The sequence below is a fragment of the Phascolarctos cinereus genome, unplaced genomic scaffold (assembly GCF_003287225.1).
Source record: "Phascolarctos cinereus isolate Bilbo 61053 unplaced genomic scaffold, phaCin_HiC Scaffold_2;HRSCAF=192, whole genome shotgun sequence".
In the NCBI taxonomy this organism is placed as follows: Eukaryota; Metazoa; Chordata; class Mammalia; order Diprotodontia; family Phascolarctidae; genus Phascolarctos; species Phascolarctos cinereus.
In genome coordinates this window covers 270,408,623-270,414,867 of record NW_027555625.1, presented here as the reverse complement: position 1 = coordinate 270,414,867, position 6,245 = coordinate 270,408,623, and positions in this window count along the sequence as shown.

Below are 6,245 nucleotides of genomic sequence, written 5' to 3'. Positions count from 1 at the left end.
TGCTCAGTAAGGATTTTTTAAATGAATAATAATAAGTGACTTTTGTACAATTGCATAACAACCTTAAGCTTATAAAGTGCTTTACCTAAATGATCTCATATGAGTCTCACAGTGGAGAAAGCTAAGTATTAGAGAAGTTAAATGACTTGCCCATGGTCAGTACCATAGCATTACCAGATGTCAAAGGTTGGATTTATAACCAGATCTTCCCAAGTCTAGGGTTTGTAAGCATTCAGTCAATGAACAAATATTTATTAAGCATTTACTATGTTTCAAGAATCATGTTAGTTGTTGGAGATACAAAGTCAAAAGCAAGAAACAAATGTTTATTAAGGAGTTACTATGTGCCAAGCACCATGGTAGTTGTTGGGGTTACAAAGAAAAACAGCAAGAAATAGTCCCTGTCCTTGAGGAACTTACCCTCTAAGGGGGGGGGGCAGGGGTGGAGAGGGACAGCATGCACACATATTGGTGTCACAGCAGCCTACTTCAGAGACGAATGAATACACAAGACACATACATCAGACATGCCAGCCCTAACAGCCAAGGGAATCAGGATGAAGCTACCTCACCAATGTTATGTCAGACGTATATACATCTCCCAAGGAGAATGAGCAACTTGAAAAAATGGTACATACTCTTCCATCATAGCATATAACAAAGGGTTATAAAATTCGATGAAACTCTTTGGAAGATTTCTAAACAATTTAGTAAATTCTGAATCTCAGAGACTTTTTATTAGTGACATACAATATTATTTTTGACAATAAAAACCAAATGTCTTGCTAATTGTAATGGCTTCATACTTTAATTAGATAATATCTCCAGGCACAATATACACTTAGGGAGAGGTTCCTCATAATGATATTGATAAAATCTATATCTCAAATTAATTGGATAATTTCAAATTCCTTGCCAGATCTAATTAGATCCCTCCTTCTTCATTTCCTTTGTTTACTCATCATCCATGTCATGCCCCCTAACTGTAGGTGTTCCTCTAGATTCTATCCTGTGCTCTCTTCTCTCTATATACTGTCTCTTTCTGGGTGACCGCATCAGCTCCCATGGGTTCAGTGAGCCTCACTATACTGATGACTCACAGGTCTATTTATCAATCAAACCAAATCAATCAACATGCCCTTAGCTTCAGTCCCACATCACAAAGTTGCCTATTGGGCATTTCAGACTGTATGTCCTAGATATTACATACTTAACTTGTTCAAAACAGAACTCATTATCTTTACCCCCAAACCCACCTCTTTCCCAAACTGACTTCCTCTCTATTCTTCACATGGGACACTCCAATTTCCTGTCTCTTTCCCTTTGACTTGGCCATCCCCCACACCTTGGAGCTGGGGGCTAGGGAGCAGTTACGCGGGGCTGAACATGGAAGAGGCTGGGGAGCCTGTTTCCAAAAAGGCATGGTGCCTTGTGCCATAGTTCAAGTGCCTTGGAGAGATCTGGCACATGCATAGATATTCTATAACTAGTTCTGATCTTCTAGGCACATGATGACATGGAGCCCCTTTGATTGCCTAAAGAGAAAGAAGCGGGGTGCATTCAAAAAGGTGCTAGGCAGCCAGAGCATGTACTTTTGGTATGGGCTCTTTCCAGGTTTGCTGATGCTGGAGAAGGGTGAAGAGTTGCTGAGGGTTTTCAGAAGGGGGAGGGGCCTCAGGTTTTCTCACCTGAATCCATCTTGAACCTTGTCATCCAGCTTTTCTTCAAAGACCTACAATGAGAAGAAATCCATTTCCTCTTGACCCAGCTCACTCTATTTTTGAAAATTCCTACTGTTGGGGGCAGCTAGGTGGTGCAGTTGATAGAGCACTGGCCCTGGAGTCAGGAGGGACTTGAGTTCAAATTTGGCCTCAGACACTTGACACATACTAGCTGTGTGACCCTGGGCAAGTCACTTAACCCCATTGCCTAGCCAAAAAAAAGTTCTACTGTCAGGACATTTTTTGTTATCTCCCTCTTCCTTCCTTCTCCCCTTCCCCTAATCTCATATGCCCAACCCGACTCTCCTGGAGGAATATTTTTCCTCCCTCATTTCTTTTTCTTTCCTCTTCTGATAGTCCCATAGTGCCAGTTCTCTAAGAGGTGCTTCTGTCTTGTGGACACTGCCAAAACTGTGCTTCCGCATCTCAGTCAAGGGCTCAAGTAAAGACTAGATGGAGCCAGGTACTCTCCCTGCCCGACTAGAGTCAGGAAGATCTGAGTTCAAATCTGCCTCAGACATTTACTAGTTGTGTGGCCCTGGCCAAGTCACTTAACCTCTCTGGGCCTCAGTTTCCTCATCTGCAAAATGGGGATAATGGCATTTACCTTGCAGGGTTGTTGAAAGGATCAAATGAGATAATATTTGTAAATTGCTTTGTAAACCTTAAATTTCTATATAAATGCTAGCTATTGTTGTTGTAGTATTAATGCTGCTACTGCTACTAAGTCACAGTATTCATTTTAAACCACTAGTGAACTATGCCGGGACTTGGCCTAGTGCTGCCTCCCTGTGGCCGCAATCAATACCGCAGCCTCCCACCTTGCTCTATCTCAAGTCACCTGTGGATGAGGGCATCTCAACTGCCTGTGCTGCCTTCACATGATGCCAGGAGCAGAAACAACCATGCAGGTCCTGGCTCTTGGTTTGCACTAGGACAAAATGCCAGGAGGTTTGCTTTTTTCAAGCAGATTCAGCCCACCTGGGTTTGGGAAATAAGATTTTCTAGGTCCACATCCTAGGGATGAAGGAGCTGTAGTGGGCAAGAAATGAACAAGAGACAGGACTCCCAGCAAGGACATGATCATCGGGGCAGTGACCTGGGCCCTAGCCCAAGTACTACCCTTATGTCCTGCCCTGGACTCAGGTGGGTCAGTAAGACTTGGTCAGCACCCCTTCCCCTTCCTCATCTCTAAGATCCTGAGAGACCAGAGCTAGAAATTAACCCTACTTTGGCCTCTTGTCCCTTCCCACACCCTCAACTACAGTCTATGCTTTTCCACTTCCCCTTTGCAGTGGAAAGAGCCCTTCCCCACCCCCATCCCTTTAACCCTTCAGAGCCCAAATGCCTTGCCCTCAACAATCTCAGAGTTCCCAAGGCTAAGAGTGATGCCATGTAACTACACCTGACCCCCATTCTCCCCAATCTACAAGTGAGACTGCACTCAGGAGAATGGATGGCAGAGCTCCCCACAGGGGAGCCAGAGATAGCTCTCACTGTTCATTCTCAGATACCAGAGTCTCCCAGCCTAGTTGCTCCATATCTCTCCTACCCTCCTTGACTAAACACCTTGGGAAAGTTGTCAGCCTTTCCTCTCCCCTGCAGTCCAACTTCTGATATTGTTACTCAACTGAAACTACTCTCTCCAAAGTTGCCAATGATGTCTTAACAGCCAAAATCTAATGACTTTTTATCACTCTTTGTCCTTTTGAACTCTCTGGAGGCTTTGCTACTATCCTTCAGAATGTTCTCCCCTCTAGGTTTTCTTAACACTGTTCTCTCCTGGTTCTCCTCCTGCCTGTGGGATCACTCCTTCACTGGATCTTCCTCCAGGAGATGCACACTCACCATGGGGGTCCTCTAAGGCTCTGTCCCTTCTCCTTCTATACAGTCTGACTGAGTGATCCAATCAGCTTCCATAGGCTCAATTACCCCATATATATATACATGATTCCCAGACCTATTTATTCAGACCTAATATCTCCTGAGCTCCCTTCTCACATCAATAATTTCCTTTTGGACATCTGAAACTAGATAATATCTCAAGCTTAACAAATCAGAACTCTATCCCCCCTTAACTCCTCCTCATTCTGAACTAGAGGGCACTACCATCCTGCTAGTCATCCTACCAGGGGCATAACTTAACTATCATTCTCAATACTTCTCTGCCATTCACTATACATATCCAATCTGTGGTCATGCCTTGTGATCTCTACCTTCACAGAATCTCTCCCATACATCCTCTTTTCTTCAAGCACACAGCCACCACACTGATGTATATTCTCATCACCTCACACCTGAACTGTTGCAATAATATTTTAATTGGTCTCACTGCCTCAGATCTTTCCTAACTCCAAACCATCTCCTCTATTCAACCTTTCAAAGTGATTTTCTTAAACAGGGTAGAGGATAAGAGAGGGATCTTTACAGGGGAGTAGGTTAAGTAATAGGAGGGCAAGATAGCAGGTAGAAATAAAGTTGAGGAGTCAGGAGGGATAGGAAATAAGAGACATACAAACAAATAAAGATCAGAAGTAGAATTTATTAGGGGAAAAAAGCAGGGGTAGTAATCATGATCTCAGGCAAAGTTAAAGCTAAAATTGAATCAAAAGAGAAAAATAAGGATACTATATGTTAGCCATATTAATCAATATTGTCTTAGACTATTTAAAATAACTAGACAGTATAAGGTTGGAATATTGCTGTAGTGTAGGAAATGAGTTGGTAGACTTAGAAAACTATAGAAAGACTTGGATTTATCAAGGAAGATGTTATCTACCCTCAGAGAAATGGGGGCCAAACAAGTATAGTATGGTCTTGCATAGATGCCTATGAATGTCTATGTCTATATATGAATACGATTATAGATATCTAAGTATATGTATGTGTATGTATATATGTATGTGTACATGCATGTATATACATGTTTGTGTGTATGTCTTTATGTGTGTGTATTGTGTATGTATATATATATAAAAATCTCCATGCTTAATTAATTATAGCCTCCTTGGTGGGGGGGGGAGAGAAAGGAGAAAAAAGAACAAAGTAAAAAGTGCACAGCAGAGAACAAAAGAAAGCTTACAAGGAAGCAAAGAACAGATGGATAACTCAGAACACAATATGTAGTATTTCATATATAGGCTTTCTTGAAATGGAAATTTACTGCTGTATATTTTGAATCCTCTCTTACATTCTGCTGTGCATGTGGAAATGCTTTTTTTCTTTTGCATTTGTTTATATGTTTCTTTTTCTTTTATTGTGTATTTAAGTTTTAGTATTTAAATTTAAAATAAATTTTAAAAAGAAAATAAAGATATTTCAAGCTAGTTCTCTGACCAACATTGTTTATAAAATCTTCACTGGTGTCACAGGCATAGAAGACTATGGAAGGGACTTCAAGCCATCAAACATCAGAACTGGAAAGACCCTAAAACAAAAGTCAGAGGTAGAAGGCACCTTTGAGCATGGAATGTCAGAGCAAGAAGGGGCCCTAAAACAATCTTCAAACATCAAACGCTTGAGTTGGAAGAGACCTTAGCACCTGGGCAGTCTGGCATCTTCTCTTTATAAAAGACAAAATTTAGTACTTCCAAAAGAAAGGACTCATCCAGTGTTACAAAGGTAATGACAGTTAAGCATAGAACCCTGGCCTTCTGACTCCCAGCTCGATGCTTTGTTCCTTATATCTCATGGTTCTGCTTTCCTCTAGGTGAGAATTGGAGCTAATGAGTTAATGTGCTAGACCCTCTCCAAGTAACACCACATCTTCACTCAGTTAAGGTCCTCAAGAAGACTTTTAAGAAATGAAGACAGGGGCAGCTAGATGGCACAGTGGATAGAGCACCGGCCCTAGATTCAGGAGGACCTGAGTTCAAATCCGGCCACAGACACATAACACTTACTAGCTGTGTGACCCTGGGCAAGCCACTTAACCCCATTGCCTAGCCAAAAAAAAGAAAAAAAGAAAAGAAAAAAAAAAGAGGAACAGTGAGGATTCCAGGTTTGGGATGTGGGTTCAAGATAGCTGTCTACATTGTCTTTCTAAGCACTCCAAATCTCCCCAGTCTAGAGCATGAAGACCATATCCTCTCCCAGGCAATGAGGACCGCTGAGGATGATAGGATCATAGATTTGCACATGCCTAAAAGAGACCGTAGCAGTTTCCTGGTTCATCCCCTTAATTTTAGATGCAAGGTACTGCCTCTTTGGTAGGTGGACATATTGTTTGTTATTTGCTGAAAGAGGTAGAAAACGAATATTAATATAAGATAAACAGCTGGAGATAGACCTGAGGACCTAAGGGGAAAACTGCCCCTCAGATATATGTACTGAGAGGTCCTATTAGAAAGCAGCTTAAATCCACCCTGCAGATAGGCATGTCCCACAAGGCAGTATTATCTATCAGCTCATGTACATATAACTGCTTTCAGGCTACATCTTAGAACCTATATAAATCAAAGAACTGATTGGGACTATGGAAAAAAATGAATATTGTTGGTTCAAAAATTGAGAGAATTGTTGACG